Source organism: Mytilus californianus, unplaced genomic scaffold (assembly GCF_021869535.1).
Source record: "Mytilus californianus isolate M0D057914Y unplaced genomic scaffold, xbMytCali1.0.p SCAF_10, whole genome shotgun sequence".
NCBI classification, from domain to species: Eukaryota; Metazoa; Mollusca; class Bivalvia; order Mytilida; family Mytilidae; genus Mytilus; species Mytilus californianus.
In genome coordinates, this window is record NW_026262582.1 from 37,689,872 (window position 1) to 37,713,379 (window position 23,508).

Genomic DNA, 23,508 nt, shown 5'->3' on the forward strand with positions numbered 1-23,508 from the left:
TCCTGAAAATGATATACATATATATAAAAATGACACAAGGAATAGGACAAATAGATATATAAAGAAATATGACAAATGAAGATTTAGATTTTTATACAGATTTCAGTCTATACCCAAACAAAAATTTCCAGATCAGACAGGAAAAAAAGAGACAAAAGTTAAGACAAATAAATAGTTATTCCTCTTTGTACTGGCTCTCTCCTATTATATACATTTTTTTGTATAATCATGTTTCCATATTTGTTCTAAATCTTATTTAATTATTAACAATCAGTATGTATGTTAGATTTTATGTGTTGTTTGTGTGGATATTGTATGAACTTTGTGATTTTTGTTGATTAATATGCTCTTTATGGGCCCTTTGATTAGGAATAAATATATTTGAATTTGAATTTGAATTTGTTCTGTGTCCATGGGAAAACGATAATGCATCTTGTTTAATTTTTGTGTACATTTTTAGATACACAGGTTTTGTTCAGAGAGAAAAGGAACGAAAAAGTGGGTAAAGTTTCGACATACATAATTGGTTAATGCCATTATTTTTTTTCCATGTCTTATATTGTATTATGTGAACACTTCCGGCTTTTCATAGTAAATTATACGATATTTGTTTTCCTCATTTTTGATGGCTGTTTGATACATATAACAAATTACTGATTAAAATGTTTGGTTTTTTATTAAATTTGAAAAAAAAAATACAATTAAAACGATAAAAGTGCGTGTCCGTAAAAATCGGGTACGAGTTGGTTGAGTACGAGTTGGCGAAGGTACGAGTTGACAATGTGACATGAATCTGATTGGTCCGAGCATTCCCGGGTAACAGATTTTAGAACAGCAAAAGACACATAACGTCGCACGTTTTAACGACTCGTTAAAATTAATCATATGATTAGTTTAACGACAAGTTGAACAACAGACCCCGGGGGTTTTTATGACACTATGTCAACATAGGTCAGCTGCTATCCATTGTGTATAGGTAATCTATAGTCATCCTGGCGCCTCAACAAAATATTATAGAATACTCTGTAGCCAAAGTAATGCCACAAAGTAAAAATGTATATTCTAGTCATGAAAATGTAAATACAAGTTGGCGTAATTAAATGTATGTTTATTAGAATGATTGTTTTTTGTATAAGTGGTAAAGGTTATAAATGAAAAACAGAGGATAGAACCTCTACACAAATGAGTATAAAATACTGAAAGTCTGTAGCATTTTAATCTTGGTATTTGTGAATTACAATAAACAACAGACAATGAAAGACAACTCTATAACAATTTTTAATCACTTTGTGATTAAAGGAAGGACTTCAACATAGTTAAGAAAATACAACATTTCTTGATCGTTGTTTTTCATCTCATTGTTATTCGTTCAGTATTATTTTAGGGTCTTCTTCTATGAGTATTGCAATTAATTGAATTATAGCAATTATAAGTTAGTTTTAACAAAATTGTTTGTTTTTGATGGCCGCACCCATGCATGCTTTAAAAATATTTGATCTCAGACATCCAGTTTACAAATAATTAATATTAAACTGATAATTTTATTTGTAAATAAAGCCATGACACCAATTAACACCTGATATTTTCTTTATGTCTTTTTTAGCACACCTTTCCGAAGGAAATGTGGGCTTTTGCCATCACTTGGCGTCAGTCGTCGTCCATCGTCGTCCGTCCGATGTAAAAGTTGGTGTTTTATTTTCTGTTTCGTCAAAAAACATGGCCGCCATTGCTAAAAATAAAACATAGGGGTGAAATGCAGTTTTTGGCTTATATCTCAAAAACTAAAGCATTTAGAGCAAATCTGACATGGGGTCAAAGTCTTCATTAGGTGAAGTTCTATCAGACCTGAAATGTTCAGATATATGTAATAACCACAAGTAACCAGAATTTAGCTTAAACGGCCAAATAGGTATTCTTTAAAAAAGATTACTAGAATATTGAATCAGATTAACAAAAATTAAAAACGGTTTTCTATCTTATTCAATCAATTTTAAACTATTTTAATACCAGTCAAAAAGATTCCCTTGCGGTCATTCAAGTTATTTTAAGACTCGGTTAACCTCCGCCAAACTAATAAGCCACCCCCCCCCCCCCCCCCCCCCCCCCCCCCCGTTAAACTAATTCAAACTGATGTTAAGACCTTTTAAACTTTAATGTGTCCGCCTCCTTGTAAGGTAAATCACTCAAGCAGAAAAGCAACCCCGATAGATATATATATTTATCTGCAATCCATTCCATACGTTATCGATTTTCTTTACAAATATTCACAATTAAAATGACTTAATGACAAATACATACGAAAATAAGTAACTTAAAGTTATTGATCCAAGATTATTTTTAAAATGCAGCAAGAAAAATGAACCAGGTAAAAATAGAAATTTCCGGTAAATAATATGATTTTAATGTGTCCACATGCAGTAGCTCTTTATCTGAAAGAGTGTTGAACACTGATATGAAAAGTCGAGTTATCTCAGTATTTGTGGTCTCTAAACAATAATTTCTAAAAAAAAAATTAAAACGAGAAACGGAATCAAGGATTGTGAAAGACAATAAAAATATCAAATAGAATTAAATTAAATACAATAAATTTGCCAGTCTGTTACTCTGTATTGGGATGACTATTATTTATATTTCTGTTAATTTGTCGTATTCCCGTATATTTACTTTTTCTCTTCGTCTGTATTCCTATCGTGTATTCCTTACGGATAATCAATAAAGGGACACATGTAAAAAGAACAGACAATAGTCATTGTTTACATAATTAAAATCGATAAAATTATTAATCCTTTAGGTTAGTAAAAATCTTTTACAACTACCGACAAATAAAACAATATGTTTTAAAAATTTTATTAAAGTTAATGAAACCTTTGATTGTGAAATTGTTGATATTGTTGGCTTTTTTCCGTAAACAGTATAGTCTTGTTGAAATAAATTAACAAATGTATCTACTTTTAACTCTGTATTAAAGTTGTTATACTTGTAACTGGTGCAAAAAAAAAAACAACATTCACAGCGGAAAAGGCTGAAAAAATCAAAATGAAACTTAAAAACAATAAAGCACGGCTATAAGATTGTGTTTAGTAAATATCGTGCAATTCAGTCCTCAACAAACCCTCTTATAAGTACCGCACATCGCTGTAACCCGCAAATAACTCAATTTACCGGAAATTAATAAACCTGAAACAGTAATTCTGGGACTATTGATTACACACGAGTGTGATAAATGGAATAGTTTTTTTTAATCGATGAATCCTTTGTAATACACATGCCTACAGAAGGGGTTTTAAACATTACGATCCAAAAAAATAAGTCATTGCAAAGCAAAAAGAAATTATACATTGAATATACAATGTACATACAAAATTAAAAGAGTATGATTGATGAACTTAAACATGTTAAACTCTATTCTAGGTTCGTAGAATGATAGATTTGTATGCTTGCCATCTGAAATATTTCCGTACATTCTTTAATATAGTTTTTTTTTATCTGTTCGTACTTAATGATGTTTCTTTCTTTCCAAATTAAAAATTCGCCTGTTAATTAAACCGTATTGACTATTACATCCTATATGTATGATTCATTTGCAATACACAGAAAAATAGATTTCTCCAATTTGTTTTTTAAGTTTTGCTTTAATTGTTTTTTTTTTTTATTATATTTCTATATATATAAAATGTTAAAAACAACTACTATACATCATTTGTTATTTATCCAATACGCGAGAATATGCAGTTGATTTTCTTAACCATTCCTACAAAAGTAACAAATACCATTGAATTGTTGGATTTATTTCTTATCTCTACTTCAGTATACTAGTATACTGTATAATGAAATTTGTTCCATTGTAATTGGCAAGCTTATCTAGTTGCAACATTATTTTGATGATTTTTACTTATATCACAATTTTTTTTAATTGATGATGTATAATCATTTTTACTTCACACGAGGGCCACGCATCGTTAAAGAACATTATGTTTTATGATAATATAGTTTAGGATTCTATACATCCATGACATCCTTGGCTTTCAAATATTCGGCTTCGAGTGTTCCTGATGAAGGAAGATCCAGAAAAGCCATTCAGACGCATGAAATTTAGATGTTGTTTCAATTTTTTCTTAATTCAAAATTCCCCTCTTAGGTTCCTTAGAATGAATCATAACTGCCATATATGTGACGAAATTGCCCTATGTCATAAAATCTCGGATGCTTTTAGAGAAAAAATACAAATTATCTTTTAATATACAGTATTGATAATTTATATTATAATAATTCAAACATTTGACGGACATGGAATTTGGTTACACAACATTCATCACCTTTTTCTAGTTCGTTAATTTTCGGTTTATTGAAGGACATTTAGTAGATGTAAAACAAACTAAATTTCTATTATCAAATAACTCAAATATCTTTATTGTAATAAGAACGATTCTATATTTGTATGATTGTCGTTTGTTTGCTTGCTAGACATAACATGTTTGTCACAAAATTAATACAAAGCAACCAGTCAAAGTAATTTTCATAATCTGCCATCAAAGGGATGCTACTTTTGTTATCAGTTGTTCATTTTTATGTTTTCCATAGAAGTCACCATACGGCCTTGAACAACCAAAAACCAACGGCCTGATTAATGCAGAAAATAATAAACGAAAAACCAATACAATAACAATATAATAATTGTAGGGATTTTATTTTTACATCTATTGAACTTAAAAACTTCCTATTGTTAACGTGTCTCTCTCGGAAGTTGTAAAGGTCATTGATGTCACAAAATTTCCAATACACGGACATTAATTACTATAATTATGTATAAAATCGAGTAAAAATTAAACCTCACCTTGAATCTGCCATTACAATTAAAAAAAGATAAATATTATGATGTAATGTGTGTGCAACCAACGAGAGAAGGATACCTTGATGGTAAAGTGCTTAACATCAGAAGAAATTATTTTATGCGGGAATTTCAATTTATTTTCATGTTTTTATCACTTGTCTGCATTATCTACTTAATTTAATATAATTATTTCAAACATCAATATATATAATGAGGCGTTCTTTCATAGATGATTCCTTATAATAGGCTTTAAATTCCGTTTGAATATTTTGTCTTTATCAATATGCGTGAACTATTGTCATCGCTATTAATGATATTTTAATCAAAAACACACACAAGGATACTTTTTGATTCTTTCAATTTATATATAAAATTTGAACATCAACATCTAATATATATATAGAACTAAAACACTTACTATGATACACACTTTTAAAAGTGAAGAAAAAAGGGACAGAGTGTATACATGTATGACACAAAATCACAATGAACCGCTAAGTGGTCTAGTGGTAGCGTGTTTGTCTCAAGTGAGGGAGGGCAAAGGTCCCAAGTTCCAATATCATTGGGTCATGTACTTGATATCATTTAGTTTAATATGTATATTGTAATTTATGATATTTGCCTCCTTCTTCCTTTTGTATAACTTTTGTATGTCTGTACATATACATTATGTAATATTTATTGTGTGTATCTCTATACCAATGTAATTTGGTTCGTTGAGAAATGAAGACATAAAGTGGTCAAGACAAAGACTTTAACATTTGTATTTGCTTATTCTTCGCTTAGCATGTGCCATTAAGGACTAAAAGCAAAGACTGGTTGGCTTGGAATCAGAATAATGAGTCCAGATAGGGTTATATTTGTCTTTCTGTTGACCTTGTGAACTAGCAAGGTAAAGATTCGGCTCAGCGTGTCGGTCTTGTACAAATCATACAGGGTAAGTTTTAATATTACAGCAACATTTAATCGTCCTGTTGTGCTTGGTATTTGTCATTGGACGTTCAGTAGCCAGCCATCATCATCAAAATCTCAACATGCAGAATAGCAGGAAAGAACGGCTCTTTTTAAATAAGGAGCTTAAATTGTAACTTCACTACCAGTTCAGAAGTCAACTTATCAATCTCACATACTGTTAAAAGTATTCGATCAATATATAATGCAATTATAATGTTTATTATAAAAGAGAGGTGAAAGTTACCAGAGGAACACTCAAATTCATAAGTCGAAAGTAAACTCACAACGGCATGGCTTTAAAAGAAAAGACAAAGAGACAAACAATAGTACACAAAACACAACATCGAAAACAATAGACAGAACAACATGAACCGCACAAAAAACAACGGTGATCACAATGGCTCTGGAAGGGTTAGCAGATCATGCTCCCTATGTAACACCCATCTTGATGCTCATGTTAGTATAAGCCAGGTAATAAGTCTTATTCGGAAGGTTACATTCAAAGAAAAGGGGACGGGATAATAGTTACGCGTTTTGGACGTATAAGTTTCTATGAAAGTTAATTTTGAAAAGAGCAGTTATGTATATTCCTTTGTCATGTTTATCTTAACAGCTTCATGTATGTTCTATTTCCAATACTTTTATTAGCATGTGAGCCTTGAAAAATGAAATTTGCAATAGTAAACACACCAGCACAAACTAAAAATATTACAGTTTTTCTTAAAGCCTGAGCCATGATTGATCAAGTTTTTGCAGCTTCAAAATCAATCATTATCAGAACAGCTATCTGTTGTCTAGTCAAAACATTGTATCAAATTTTCAGGTTTGTGGTTCTGTATAACCAATTCGCTGTGGATGTCTCACGAGAAGCCGAAGCTGTTTGTTATCGTATTTTAGCAGATTCATTTTTTTTTTTTTATCTTTTCTCATCGATTTTGTTTCTACTAATTCACGCTATTTGAGTAATTTCTATACTTTGTTGGTTATTTTGGGCTGGAAATTAGAAAAAATGTGTTCGCAAAAAAACGTTGGTTACATACTATGGTTGTCATTCGTATCCATTTAATTTCAAATACCATCACAGAAAGAATAAAATAGAAATATTCATGTACAAAGATGATCTTATCGGTGTATAACGTAATTATTCATTTATACAAATGACTTTCAACTACAATATCTTTGAAGATACGATCCTTATCTCTTCTGATAACATGCTCCTTTAAAAGAAAAGAAACTACTGAAAAACTTTTCGAAAAAAGAAGAGGAAACCAGGAAAGGAAAAAGGGACAGAATGCAACACTGAATTTATCAAAGCTAGATCATCTGGTGAAATACCCTGAAATATAATTTGTTTGATGAAAGTTTGAACACACCTTACTGTAAACAAATAGTAAAAGTAACAGTGAGTGAACAATGAGTTTTAGTTTGTAACCCGGATTTGTTTTTATCTCTATCGATTTATGAGTTTCAAACAGCGGTATACTACTGTTGCCTTTATTTATAATTTCTTCTTTTTTAATTCATTTAAATTGGGACAACTAGCAAAATAAGTTCATGTCATAAATTCTTTTTTCAGGCAAAGTGGATAGTGTTGGAAAATGTCGCCAGTATTTATTTTGATGGCAATAACATTTCATTTGCAAACAGTTTCAGGTATATAGATAAAATAAAAATAAAATTACGGCGAATTACATGTGAAACAACAATTCCTTAGTGTACAATATAGAAGTCATGAGATATAGGAGTAAAATCATTTCAAATATTCCTCTTTGCACTAAGCAAACGGGAAGAAAAGTTTGGTTTGTTACTTTTCCGACTTCTGTTTTTAATTAATGAATATAACAATCTGTTTTGTGTGTAGCACGCTTCATGTTTTTATTCCATACAATCGTAAAGCTTGAGTAACTGTGGAAAAATGTCGCAAAATAAATCGGGTTTTGTGTGTCATAAATCAGAACATTTAAGTACTATCTAATCTAGAAGAATGTATCTAAACAAATCTCTCAATAATTTTGGTATATCCCAATTTCATCATCACTGGCGATTTAAAAGAACTCTAAATTTAAACATATTAATGCATTAATTTCTATCATAATAAAGGTATGTCCTTTTTAACTATGTATCCTTTATTAAAATTTCAATTTCCAAGCTCGACTAAAGAAATAAAAATATGTCCTTTATTTAAATGATTTCAATTTCAAAGCTCGACTAAGGAAACAACAATATATCATTTATTTAAATGATTTCTTTTTCCAAGCACGACTAAAGAAAATAGCCCAAATCATGTTAGGTAAACTTTGTATAAAGGGGTTGCTTAGTATTACATAATAAACATATCAGAATATGATTGAAACTTTACTTAAATGTTTATATCAAATTATAGAATGATACCAGTTGTATTGGACAAGATGCAGTGGTCTTATTTATAATTTAACAACGTTTAAACGACTACCGGGGATATCAATATTACCATGGTGTATTGAAATATGTCTATTGATACAAACAGTATGTTGAACTTTTGATGTCCCGTATGCATTGCTTTCTCCTTGCATTTTGATCATATCGTATATATTATGTCAAAAAGAAAATATGTGGCTTCCACAAGTCCGACAGCAGAGGAACTGGTAGACACTTTAAAAACGGCGCCCATGAACTCACTGTTACTTAAGAAATAATTCATGGCAGTCGTAGATTTGTTTGCATTTAACCATGGGTTGGGTATTTGTATTCGATTATTTTACCCTGAGCGTTAGCGTTATTTCGATTCTAATAGGACAAATTTGGTAATTTTGTTAACCGTGAAAGCCCTATACACACGATACTGTTTTGGCTGTTCCGTTTTACCCCAATATGATAATATAAGTAATATTATATAATTCAATAATATTTTTTTAAATCGCACTTTTCACCCATATATGTTCTTATAATGTAATTGTATTGCATTCTGAGGCGTACAAGAAGCTTTAAAACGCCCGCTGTTTACATTTTATTTTTGTACGGTAACATACAAATGACGTCACCTTGTTTCGTTGCCATGCAAAGACGATAACATCATTTCGCGGAATTTTCGTTTTATGAAATTTTTCCACGAAACGTAGATTGAAATGGACTGATTTGTTTTTTTTTGCTTAAGAATAGAGAAAACTATATTGTATCTGAATCTTGACTTATGTAAACTGTGAGTTTTGATGTCGAAAATTGAGAAATCCTGGTAGTATTATTAAGTTGGGCGAAACAAGGAACAGCCAATTTTGTGTATTTATGCGTTTGGGCTAAATGTAGATATACAGTGATTATACTGGTTGACGATAATAGGTCGTCATATTAGAATTAATGATGACGAAAATTAAAATCACATCCTTTTCTGTGTATTCTTCATGCTTGTGAGTTATTTTGTGTCAATTTTTGATAACCTCATCCTTTATTTTCTTATTATAAGAATAATTTAAAGTGTGCTATTTGTGTTCGTACCTTCTTTAATCGCAGGCATTGGAAATGGTAATGGTATAGTCGCAGTCAGGGTTCAAAGAGGAGAACGAGTAATATTGAAATGTTTAAGCTCCGGAGTTATGAGAAGTTGGTTAGGACCAGATTTCAGCAATTTAACAAACGAACAAGCATTGATTTATTTTTCAAATTATCTCAAAAACCCGAAACTGAGCATGTCTAAATATTCCGTTCAGGCAAATAATGGAAACTATGACTTGAATATTTACAATTTCTAAAAGGACGATACCGGGTTTTATATTTGCAGATGTTTCAATGACCATGATAACGGAACATTTTATGAAACTAAGTTTAACGTTTCATTATTAGGTATGTATACCAATTCAAATCGTTATACAATTCGACGATGCTTCAAAACTTTAAAACAAAGTTCCACGGATACAAAACATGTTAATAGCAATGTTTTAAAGTATGTAATATTTTAACTTATGAATCTAGGATATTTTTTATAGAGATGTACGAATCATTTTTTATTATAGAAACCTTCTAACACATCAACTAATAAATTTAAGAAATTTTAAGAAGAAACATGAACATCTTTTTGTCAGGTTGTCGATTCTAAAGACCGTTTTTATTGTTTTGACTACATTATTAAGAAATTTCAAGCTGACAAGGTAAAATTTTCGAGGCAGTAAGTGTGAAAAATTTCCAAATTGTTTCGATTGTGCTTTTTTATATTTGTATTAGATAGATAAAATACGATGCAAATAAAAAGATATTGTATGAGCGCTGAAAAAAAACAATAGATAAAAAGAAAGATCAACAAGGAGATTCGTTCACAATCTGAAAATAAATATTATGTGTACTGCTTCCTTTCTATCTCCTCAGTGAAAATTGGGTGTTGAATTTAAATTTTTGTATAGTGTTTTTTAAGAGATAAGAGAGAGAGAGCGTAATGATTTTCTATCCAAGGTAATTACAATTTGCAAGCCTTTCTCGAATTTTTGGTCCTCAATGCTCTTCAAATTCGGTCCTTATTCGACCATCAATTTGTTTATTCGAATGTCATTGATGTGTCTTTTGTAGACGGAACGCGCCTCTATTGTGCATAAAGTTAGGCCTGGTATATATGATGTTTTTATTTACCTGGTCGATCAAAAGTCCAAGAGTACCAAATTATTACATGGCTGACACTTAATAGTTATAATGTGTGATACAAAGTAGACAATGTTCATATATTGAGATACAACATTTATTTCTTTTTTGCCAAGATGAAGGTGTTACAATTAGTACAATTGGTTATAAAAGAGGAAGGAAACTAGGAAACGCACCAGACATTCAAATTAATGTCAAGGACACCAGTTCACAATGTAAGTACATTAGAACCAATCATCTGGTTAGCACGATAACATTATAAGGATTAATTTTGTTCTATATTCTATAATGAATGCTCAAGTGTGAATTCAACAATAGTTTAATGAAAGGCTGAAGCGCTTCGAGTCAAAATGAGCAAGCGATCACTGATGAGTCTTTTGTAGACGAAACGCGCATCTAGAGCAAATACAAAATTTTAATCCTGGTATCTACGATGAGTTTATTCTACGCTTTTTCTTTCCAAAACAATATTACAAGAAGCAGTGAATTCTTATGCTTACATTTCTATGCTACAACCATGAAATCAAGAGGTGAATAAACAACTTCCGTTTGTTTTGCTACAACATTGAGAAAAGAAATGGGGTCAAAGAGACAACAACCCAACCAAAGAGCTGATATTCATGTATTTATTAATCAGTATCATGGATAGCACGTTCAGTCATAGCTGATTTATTGTATACTGAAATAAGATATGATACTGAATTGGAGTGTAATAAACTAATCATAGATACCAGGAATAAATTTTGTATTTACGCCAGACGCGCATTTCGTCTACAAAAGACTCATCAGTGACGCTCGAATTCAAAAAAAGTAAAAAGGCCAAATAAAGTACGAAGTAAGAGAGCATTGAGAACCAAAACTTCTAAAGGTGTTGCCAAATACAGCTAAGGTAATCTATTCCTGAGGTAGAAAGGCCTTAGTATTTCAAAAATTAAAACGTTTTGTAAACAGTTAATTTATTGCGATTGCTGGCATCCAATCTTAATTACGGATTCCTATTTAATATACACGTCATGACATTATTTAGTATTTGAAGCTCGATTATATTTTTAGTTTAAATTTGTCTAATATAGTTGAAAAAGTGTATGCATCTATTGTAGTACTAGTCAACCAAAGACATACAAGACCTACCTCTGAATTAACGACAACATTGATCATAATTTTTCTGCTTGTGATATCACTGGCAATTCTTGGATTCATTGCTCGAAGAAATTGGGGAACTTTAGGTAACAAAAATATGAAAACAGGGTCTTACAATACAAGTAAACGGTAAAACGAATATACTTAAGATTAATTACACATAATTACGTACGCAAAACGCCTATTTTCAAGACTAATCAACTTGCTATTCTGATTTTAAAAATTAAACTTTGACTCTTTCCATCCTGTCGATATGTAAGAGTAAAAATTATTAGCGTAGAGAATAGAAAATCCGAAAAGATATTAAAGTTGTTATGACATGACACATTGACAGTACTGCAATAAACATGATAAAGTGATCAAAGTATTAATTTACTCTTTCATCAATAATCGTGTGTGTCATTGCTATTAATTCAAAATTAAATCTTCTAAGATTTTTCAAACTGCTTGTAGGTAGAGGAATGAATTTCTTCGTTGTGTCATTCAGAGGAGATGCAGAAAGGTAAAGATTCATATTCAAACATATATTAATTACTTACACAAAAAGTCTTATTTCTGTTAACGCAGTTTTACTCTTATTTGAACCAAACAACAAAACCAATGCAACAGAAAAAACACACTTATAGCCTGGTTGAAGCATGTGACATTACATTATGACAGACGGACGGCAACTAGAGATAAATATCGAGCAGCAGGGTTCATACTAATGACATGCATATTGAAAAATGATTGTATATCTTTGTGTGTGCCAAACTTTTACCATATCTTGGACAATGTCTGCATAAATGAATATGTCACCATGTACAGATGATGACGTTAATGACATTTTGAGAGTACCCATTAAAACGAAACATCGTGTCTGTTTCGTGCAAAATAGAGGCAAAAGACCCGAAAGGGACATTCAAATTAGAAATCGGACACACTTTGCCAAATGCCATGGAAAAAAATTAAAAACTACTGAAGGACAATTATTAATATGTAATACACAACATAGAAAACTCAAGCCTGAGGAACACTAATCCAACTGAAAACTTAGGCGATCCTATATGCTTTGAATGGGTAAGTAGATCCTGATCCAGCTGTCCTCGTTTGACACTCTATGACTTAAGTCTGTTTTAGTTGGACAAATTCGAGGGAAAGATGACAGAATTGTGGTAACGACCAATGGAATTTATCTGTCGTAATCTGTGATATAGTTATTTCGTAATGGTGAACTAACTCATGATACCATTAGTACATTTTCAGATTTCAACTTCATCACTTGCAACTCTCGGTTTAAAAGCATTGAGACGACTGGACCTTTCCCAGAGCTCTCTGCCTAATCTTGATCAGTCGTCCTATAAATAAAAGGATAAACACTTCTTTAGTTATCCCCGTTTAATAAGATAATATCAAGCAAATAATTATTATATCCTCGATTGTGATAAACGACATTTATTTGATATTTCGCTGATACCCGAACCCGCTTTATTTACGTTTACGTCAACAAACGAAGTGATCGGGTTTACACAATATCATGGTAATTTTTTTGAAAAAAGCCCAGAAAAAATATATAGAGTAGCTGAAACCCTGATATATCAAAGCATAGTCTATCATTTTAATTTGAAAAAAAGATTTTAAAGGTATGATTTGGTAACTTAAAATTTTGTATATTTTCTCTTATATTTACACCATTAAAAAGAGTATGTATATTTGCATCATCTGTTAAAGTCTTTATGTAAATCACCACTGATTCTTTGTATAATGTATATAGCATATTTTATTTGGTAACCCTGAACCACGGTTGAAAACACTTGTTGCCATAAACTGTTGCGATGTTTTACACATGTTCTATTTATGCATACCGATGATTCTACCAAAGGGCAGTTAAATCATATTTTTAAGTAACTGTGAAATGATACGATCACATGTGTAGCCTCAATGTCATTTGATGGTTTAAAATTATTGAAAAAAGTTGTAAAACGAGGAAAATAAATTTACATTTATATCATACCCGACCTTTTTCTAATAGAATAAATACAAATTTGTTTCAGGACTATTTTAGCTGAAGATACTAGAGGTAAATATAGAACGTATTTGTGTACATTTTAGTGTAACCTATAGCTACGTCATTTTGCAAATTAGTTTGTACTTTATTCATTAGCTTTAAATCATGTGATATTTACTTGTAGTCCAATTACCTCCCTTGGTTGTACATGTTGTATGTTGTTTGTGATAAGTCATGCATACATCGTAATGTCAATATTTAATAACTTACGTCTTCATTCAATGTCTAACATGTCCTCGAAAACTTTCTTTTCACGGATATTTACAAATATATTGTGCATACGATCTTAGAAAAATATTCAAAATGAACGAAGCGGAGATATAAATGCAGTTGGATACACAAATTCATTAGCTTCTGAAAATATATTTGCATTACAGTCGGTCAAGAAAACGACAGGATAAATGTTATTAACCTTGAAAACAATTGTTTTTCTCTCCTTTTTTCCAACTGAGTATTAAATAAGGATAGCCTCTAATGGATAGCATACTAGAAATATGAACAACCACTGTTTCGCAATCTGACTTGAATTATCTCCCCTTCAACGAATTGGACCAGGTTTACCCCTTATGTATATCTTTTGGTACCGTCCAATAGCTGTGAATAGTTTATTTTATGGCAATCTAGTTATTTTAAAGGAAAATGATACGTTGAAAACAAACATTGATGAATTGTGAATTATTTCTTCCCATTTAGAACTGCCTGATCTTATGGATGAACAAGCTGAGCAATCCGTAAGCAAACTATATGTTATTAAACTTAATGATATGCTTTACATTACATAAGAAACCAAAGTCCCAGTGTATGCAATTGACACAAGCTATAATATAAAAAAGCATACAGTCAAGTAGTATCAAAATACAATATATATTATATTTTAGGAAATTAATGACTCCAGTCAAATTTCATTTTACTATTAAGACTCGAAATATCAAAAGCTTATAACTGGGGTTTAATCATTGCTTATTTATTTGTATTGTAGTCCTGTCATGTAATGTTGTCATTTTAATGTTATATTTAACATTGCCATAAAAGCGGGAGGTTTGGCTAGCCACAAAACCAGGTTCAACCCACCATTTTTTTCTTAAAATGTCCCAAGTCAGGAAAATGGCCATTGTTATATTATAGTTCGTTTCTGTGTGTGTTGCATTTTAGTGTTGTGTTTCTGTTGTGTAGTTGTTCTCCTCTTATTTTTGATGCGTTTCCCTCATTTATAGTTTGCAATCCGGATTTGTTTTTTTTCTAAATCGATTTATGAATTTCCAACAGCGGTATACTACTGTTGCCCGTATTTATTGTACAAACAATTTATACCTCCTAGACCCGCTTTAAATGCGTAAACCAAAAACCGAAACAAGAGATGTGATTGCTGCATAAAATCTAATGAAAAACACCATTTTTTTAATTTTGTTCGCAAGACGCATGTTCCGTCTACGAAATGTCATCATAATGATTCAAACAATTTGAGAGAGACAGACAGTATTGTGTATCTTATTTATCAAATGATATAAGATAGGTCTACAACTTTATGAAATCCAAGTTGATTTGGAATAGTTATGAAAAAAGATTACTATCTGAATTTAGTCCGAACTGAAAATTCTAGCTTATATGACTTATCAATTAAATGCTTAAATTTGACAGCAATACACCAAACGACACACAACCTAGCATTCTGTAAGATCAATGTATAATTGAGAAGGCTGTAGAGTTTTAATGAACAAGTAGACCTCCGATTGATATGCCTATTGTATAAGATTCTTTTCGGCATATGGCTCTTCCACTGTTTTTAACACATCATTAGCTGTAAAATATATACGGATTTGAACGTTCCTGGTGAAGGTAAATAAAGAAAAATGCTTCGGAAAGACATTTTGTTTGTATCATACTGTCATCATATATCTTGTGCATGTAGGTTAACAAATACGGTATAAACAAATCTTCTTTGCATACATGTACATGATATCCCAATAACGTCGATAATTTGTTTTGCAATGTGGGAAAACATTTTTTTTTATTATGAATGATTGTTCTGTTCAGTACTAGTTTGTTATCAATTCAGAAAATCTTTGTATAAAAACAATTTGCTAATTTTTAGTAGTACACAAATCTTAATCTTGATCACGGTTCCGCTTTTGATATACATTACGATTTTATCACCCCAAGGCTTATGAAATATGCGATGACTAAAAAATGTATGTAATTTTCTTAAAAGATTTATTGATTACAATTTACCCTTGTGTGTTTTTTCAAATTCATATATTTAAGAATTGAAAAGTATAACACGATTGTATTATAGGATGGATTAATTTATTGACGGAGCCACTGGCAGCAGGGCAAACCAGAATTCGAGGAATAGTAAACAGAATTATGTACACAGAAATTGATCATTCATTAACTGCATAAGCAGGACAACAAGACACCAAAAAAATATAGCTTTTTTATATACATTGTTAAATGTTAGAAATAATAATGCTCTTCATTTTTAATATTTGACACTTTAGTTAATTTTCAGTGTTTTATTAGGAATATTTGACAATATGCTTTCCATTTCGGAGCAACTGAAAGTTCACCCGTATTTTTGATGTTCGTGTGTCTCATTCTTATGTTTTCAATGTTGCGTGTTGTGTATTTTCGTGTATCTGTTATATTTTCCTTTTTATTTGCCATGGCATGTCAGTTTATTTGTTACTAATGAGTTTTAATTTTCCTTTGGTATATTTTGCCTCTGATTTACAAAATCAGCAATCAATTACATACTCATTGGTCGGGTTGTTGTCTCTTTGACACATTACCCATACCCATTCTCAATTTTATAACTTGATCAAATTGACTGCATCTGTTGCAGTAAGTTTCTAATTTTCATCTAATTAAATAAGGAAAACAAAACCAATTTATTGACAAAATACTTTTCGTTTAGAAAAATGTACCAATTAAACAATCTAAAAAAAACAGATGTCAAATAATACTTTCAAAGATGAAAAACGATTTTTAACACTAAATAAAAACTGTTAGAAAACAAGATTCCAAAATTCTAAATTCAATATTGGAAGTTAGATAATTGAAGTTAAATTTAGGAGATTAATAAAAAAAAAAATTAATGATTTCTCTAATTCAATATTTGTTTCAAATTTGAAATTATAATCATGATTCTTTAGAAAATTAAGAATGCCCATTAAAATAAAATGAATGCATATGAATGAAAAAAATCCTTTTTCCGTATGAGCAACTTCACTGACATGTTAACTTACATGTAATTAAAATGTCAAAAATATAACAGATGAAATTAACCCAAGTAATGTTGAAAGACTTGATTTTTAAACATACACGACAATGATTTAAATTTTGGTTATTACCTTTTTTAATGATATTTATCGCTTTTATTGAAAAAAAAGTACCGAAATACGCTAGGGTTGAGTAAGTGTATTTCTTTGTATGGAATCTATGACAATTTTAGCATAATATACAATTTTGATCACTAGTAAAGATTGTTAAGCTCAAGACCACAATTTAACTATTGAACTGTAATGACTTCATATGTGAACATCGAGCACTATTCCTCACGTTATGGGTTAAGTATCATACCACCATCAAATATACGAGTAGAAAATTATCCGTTTAATGCCAACAACTGGATTTTGAATAAATATGAAAAAGATAATGTGGTATGAATGCCAAGGAGACAACTCTCAACAAGAGACAAAATGACACAGAAATTTACAACTATAGGCCAACGTACAACCTGCAACAATGAGCAAAGCCCATACCGCATATTCAGCTATAAAAAAGCCCGAAATCACAAAATTTAAAACGAGAAAACTAATGGCCTAATTGATGTACAAAAAATTGAAGCAAAAACAAATATGTAACACAACAACAAAAGACAACCACTGAATTGCAGACCCCTGACTTGGGACATGCACAAACACACAGAATGTGATGTGGTTAAACATGTTAGCGGGATCCCAACCCTCCCTTTTACCTGGGATAGTGGTTATTACCGATACAAATAGGTTATGAGTGAATAAATATTTATTCCAAAAATTACCTTTGTTTGACTTGACAACAATATTGTAACTATCTCCCTTTTAAATAAGACTGTTTAATGTTTTGGTTAGCTTCTGAGGTGAACGACGACATTTTTGTGCTTAGCATTGAATACAACCATAAAATATTGGATAAGAAATACCTGCACTCATAAGATGTCAAAACATTATTTATATTTACGAATATTGTACTTTTACTGATGATGAAATCAAATATATGTTTTGACACGTTAGGGATATCGAAAACCCTGGTGTAATAATTTTTCAGAGATTCAGAGATTCTTTAAAATCAAATACTTCATAGCATATACGAACCAATCAAACAAGTTGAGATATATGGACCCAATAAGATGTTGACAACGGAAGGTCACCATCTAAACAATTAACAATAGGAAATGAAAAAAATTCTTGTATCGTAAATTTTTGTATTAAAATTCCCATTTAAGATATATATATCAAATTCTAGGAAAGATCAGTGTTCATTGCCAAGATGATTAGCTTTATTTGAAGTTAGATCTAAATATTGTCAGTGTACATACTTCTAATTGCACGTGAACAACTATTAAAATGTTACATTCACAAAATGTCTTCAATTGAAATAACTTGTAAGCATAGACCATTCATTTTATGTAATCGTTTTCTTTAGATGATTTGTTTTTAACCCATGCAGTTAACATCTTAGATGATCGTTAAAATGTTAACTTTGCTAATTCCTTTTAATCGAGACAATTTGTATCTAAGGTGATAAAGCATATTTTGGAAAGCAATTATTGTCTTAAAAAATTGATGGATGTTCTTAGTAATGAACAAGAAAGTGAAAATGAACACCGTCATTTCTTTATTTACAACATCTATCACATCATTGATAACCGTGTTACCTCAGACAATGGACACATGCATGAATGGTGGGGTTGATGTGTTGCTCTTCCTTTTGTGAGTGTAACCTATAAGTTGAAATGAAATTAGTTAACGTGTATATATCTCAAATATATCAATGTGTACAATTTTATAAAAGTTAATGTTCAAATTAAAGAGTAGTAATTGGTATATCAATGGATAAGAAATTTTTATTTTTCAATCATATCCGTGTATATTTTTTGTATATTTTGTGCACCACTTCTTATGTCAAACTCAAATTGGTTTGCAACCCCTAGTTCTCTGGAGATATGAACTCCTTGGATGTTTATTTTTTATGAAATATTATTAAACATGTTGAAAGTATTTACTAATGAAGCATGCGTCGTCGTACATTATAGTTTATCCAGCTTCTCGTTTTTTTTATAAATTAGTTTCTTATTAAAATGATCGAATAGAAGTTAGTTTTGATAGAAACAAATTACTGTAATAGCTGGTAGACGTAGGATTTGAAAAACACAGTAGTACAATTATTGAGAAGGATTTTCCAACCTATATTAAATTTCTAAAACGTGAAAAACATGTCCAATCATTTATGAACATACTTTACAGTTGTCAATAAATAAATCGTTTAACCTCCACGTGTTACCTTTCATGTAATACCTTTTCCTACAATTTTAAATCTAATTACAATTTAGTACGGTGACAGATAAGGTCAAATCAAATATACAATGATTCAACCTACCTCGCAGCTGATTTGTTTTTATCATTTGAACGATGAATAACACGTATTTGGATCCAGGCGAACCGAAATTGCTAATGTAATAGATTTGTTTGAAAATTGTAATAAATAGTCAGATATCAGGACTTTCAAAAATCAACAATATTTTTATCAATTTAGGCAATAGAACCATACTATGGCATGTTGTCTTATTCAATCAATGACTAATAAAAGGAAAGGGTTATGGTAATATTAACCAGAAACAATTATGAAGCAGATAAATGGTTGTTTACCTCAAAGACATGTGTTAACAGTCTTATTGAACCGCATACAAAATTATACTGTATACATGTAGCTGTAAATTGCATTGATCGTATACGTGTTTTTGATGAACAATCCCGGGCCGTAAATTGTCTTGTTTATGACGTTGACAAAGCATTTCAGTAGAGTTTTATTTATGACGTCATTAAAAACACAATCTTGCAGATGTTTGACGATGTCCACTATAAAGTTAAGAAATGATGTTATTAACCCTTCATATATCATATGAAAAAGTTGTATGAGTCATGTGAGTTGCAGATTATTAAAAATAAACATGCTTTGTCTCAAAACATCAATTTTATATGTTCCCGGCTTAAACAGGATAAAATGCCCGGCACAGCCTCGTTACCTACCTGTATTTAAGCCTTGTACAAATAAAATTTGCCTTGTACAAATTAAACTTATTTTTCGAGACAATGTATGGTTATTCTATATATTTATAAGGTTCAACATATAAAAATGAGTAGAGGTTGTATGATTGCCATGCAGTAAGACAAATTCCCACCAGAGACCAAATGACGTAGAATTAAACAACTATAGGTCACCGTACAGCCTTTAACAATAAGCAACATTTACTCCTCCGAAGCACGTGCACTATTACCATAATAACGAATTTACCTTAATCAGAAACACTCAAAGCTGAATATTTGAAAGTAAAGATTTATAAGATCTGAAATATTTGAAGAGATATATGACGAAACAGCATTTAAAGGAATTGCAAAATCCATTTGAGGACAACTTGGATTCTTAATACTTAACAAGTTTATACACGGACCATTTAAGAAAGGTTTGTTTTAAATCATTTCAGTATCAAAGTATTGGCTTTACAACATGATATACAGATAACGATACCCTCGGTGACTTACGGTATACCAGCAGCGATAACGACACATCGCTGTAAAACATTAAAGCAACACTTAAAACTTTAATGCGACAGAAACACTTATCTATGATGAGTTTATTTACAACCACTGGGTCGATGCCACTGCTCGTGGAGTTTTAATTCCTCGAGGGTATCACCAGCCCAGTAGTCAGCACTTCTATGCTGACAAGAATTATCAATGATATGGTCATATTTATAAATTAACTGTTTACAAAACTTTTGAATTTTTTTAAATATTAAGGCTTATCTACCTCAAGAATAGATTACCTTAGCTGTATTTGACAAAGCTTTTATGAATTTTGGTCCTTAATGCTCTTCAACATCGTACTTTATTTGGCCTTTTTAACTTTTTTGAATTCGAGCGTCACTGATGAGTCTTTTGTAGACGAAACGCGCGTCTGGCGTAAATACAAAATTTAATCCTGGTATCTATGAGGAGTTTATTTACTCTATTTATTATCGTCAGGATGGATCAAAACTGAATATTTTAAATCAAGATTATCAAGCGTTTGTCTATACGGCACAAAATTTGCATATAGAGTAAAATTAAAACAAAACTCTCAAAGTACTCAATTTAAATAAAATCTAAGATTTAGAATAATGACGATGAATTTATCAAATAAAATGCGATAGGATATCGTACAAATGTTAATGTTAAGGTATATATTAAGGCAACAGTAGTTTCCCGCTTTTCAAAAGTCATAAATCTTATTACAGAAAACAAATCCGGTTTACAAACTAAAACCGAGAAAAACAGATAAACTATAAGAAGAAAACAACAGAACAACAGAAACACTAAAGTATAACAAAATAAACGTCAATGTAACATAGATATAAGAAGATGTGGTATGAGTGCCAATGAGACAACTCTCCATCCAAGTCAAAATATATAAAAGTAAACCATTATAGGTCACAGTACGGAGATTTTAGCATTAGATGACTACTGTGGCCTCCGGCAATTTTACACCATAACTGAAAAATACGTAGGCACCAATTGTGCCATTCTAATGGCAGAGCTGCTGTTATGAATCTCAATTTATGATTCAGTAAAGACTAGATTGCATTTAATTGATAAATTAAACAGCACTAACCGTTGCTTTGGTGATATTTGATATGTGTTCTTTAAAACATTAACAATTCTTCAAACATAAACCCGAATTTAATCCTTAGGAACTTACTTGATATGTTTATAAGTTGAGATTGACTTAATTTTAACTAGCTCTCAGTACATTTTTGTAACTGCTAATTCTCAGATCTCTGATTGGTGTCGTTTTTTCCTGTGGGGTGTATAAATACACTATCACGCCTGTGCTGTGTTTTTGCTAATTGTTTTCTTTATTGGGAAGGTTGGGAGGATGAGTGTATTGATTTGATGAGTAAAGTCTTTTTCAAATGTTTTTCATAGTTTTTCTTATTTTGTGCTGTTTCACCACTCTCCAATGATAGGGTGAGGGTATGGTAGGCTAGTAAACATGTTTAGTCAATATCCTTGTGTGCCTATCCCAAGTTTGGAAAAATAAGGGTGGATATTTGTCTCAATCATACAAAATCTTCTTATTTCTAAATAAACGATCTCTTTTGATATCAGCGATAACGATGTTTCAGGGTAATAAACTCAACACTTAAACATCATCTTCGATTGTACTAAAAAATATATCTAACGTAGCATCTATGCTTAGGATCGAAATAGCTGTGATACCTTAGTTTGAAATATATCTTTATGTTAAGTGATCAATGCAATTCTGCTCACTTGGTTAGGTTTTTTTTCAACTTGAAACTACTTTTTATTCTAGTGTCTGACTCGCCTCAGTTTTCAAGGTTTTCTACGTAAAACAATCTGCTCTATCACACTCACATCTATGCTTTTACGAAAATGCGATGCTTTGCCTCATTTTTCAACTATGACCTTTTTCGGGCTCAAATTATAAATGATACTTTTTGCAAATGTGAGTCCGATATTGAGGATGTTCAGCATTACTTCTTCGTTAATCCATAATACACTTTATGTAGAAAAACATTACTCACTGACCGTAAAAAGCCTCCTTAAAACTTTGTTTTAGATAAAAAAAACTATTAATTTATTTTAATTGGCTTCCCGAAAACCATGTTTTAGATATAAAACTTTTAATTTGCGGAAATTAGAAACTTTCGAACGAATAAAATATCCGATTTCTCAAACATGTTCAAAATTTTATCAAAATGTCAAACAGATTTCTTGTACTTTCTTAAAACTTATTGATACTGATACGGAATGTCGTAATTATCGACATCAATATCAAAACCAACATTATCATTACAGAATTATACATTATCATTGATCATCTCAATCGAGTTGAGATGACCAATGATAATCTGTTTACATAAAAAAAAAAGATGTGGTATAATTGCCAATGGACAGCTCTCCACAGGAGATCAAATTACACAAAACTTAACAACTATTGGTCACCGTATGGCCTTCAACAATGAGCTAAGCACATACCGCATAGTCAGCTACAAAAGGCCCCGAAATGACAAATGTAAAAGAATTCAAACGAGAAAACTAACGGCCTAATTTATGTACAAAAAAAGAACGAAAAACGAATATGTAACACATCAACAAACAACAACCACTGAATTAGAGGCTTCTGACTTGGGACATGTATGACAATTATACTATGATTCAATATATTTATGTTATATTATGGAAAAGATTTCATGCGTATGATTTACCGGTTTATAATATATTTTGCTTTAATCTAGCAAATTAAATATTTTAAACTAAATGTTACTTATTTTATCTTGCTTATGTTCAAACTTTAAATGAAACTGTATAGGAATGTTTTGTCAATGATAATAAATTTCCCCAAACGTTTAAAACACACTCGGAAATTTATCATCAAAGAGTTTAGTTAAAAAAATTGTTATAATTATTTTACAGTCCATCACATCTATTCCATAAATCAGAGTTTCAAGTTCAATTTTACATTATATAGTACGATGATCAATTCAAATATTTAATGAATCAACACACCTTGTGGCTGATATTTATAAGTTTGACGATCAGTAAAATGCCTATTGGAGACCGCAAACATTCTAAATAATGTAGTTGATTAAACATCGTGGTCATTGGTCAGA

General features: G+C 30.9%; 1 long non-coding RNA gene across 1 annotated transcript; it reads left to right on the plus strand.

The window, feature by feature from the left end:
• Positions 1-11,983: 11,983 nt before the first annotated feature.
• On the plus strand, positions 11,984-14,363 carry LOC127719079 (uncharacterized). The gene is made up of 3 exons (XR_007990155.1): positions 11,984-12,029; positions 13,561-13,586; positions 14,268-14,363. It is a non-coding gene; the product is annotated as an uncharacterized LOC127719079 (long non-coding RNA).
• The last annotated feature ends 9,145 nt before the right edge of the window (positions 14,364-23,508 follow it).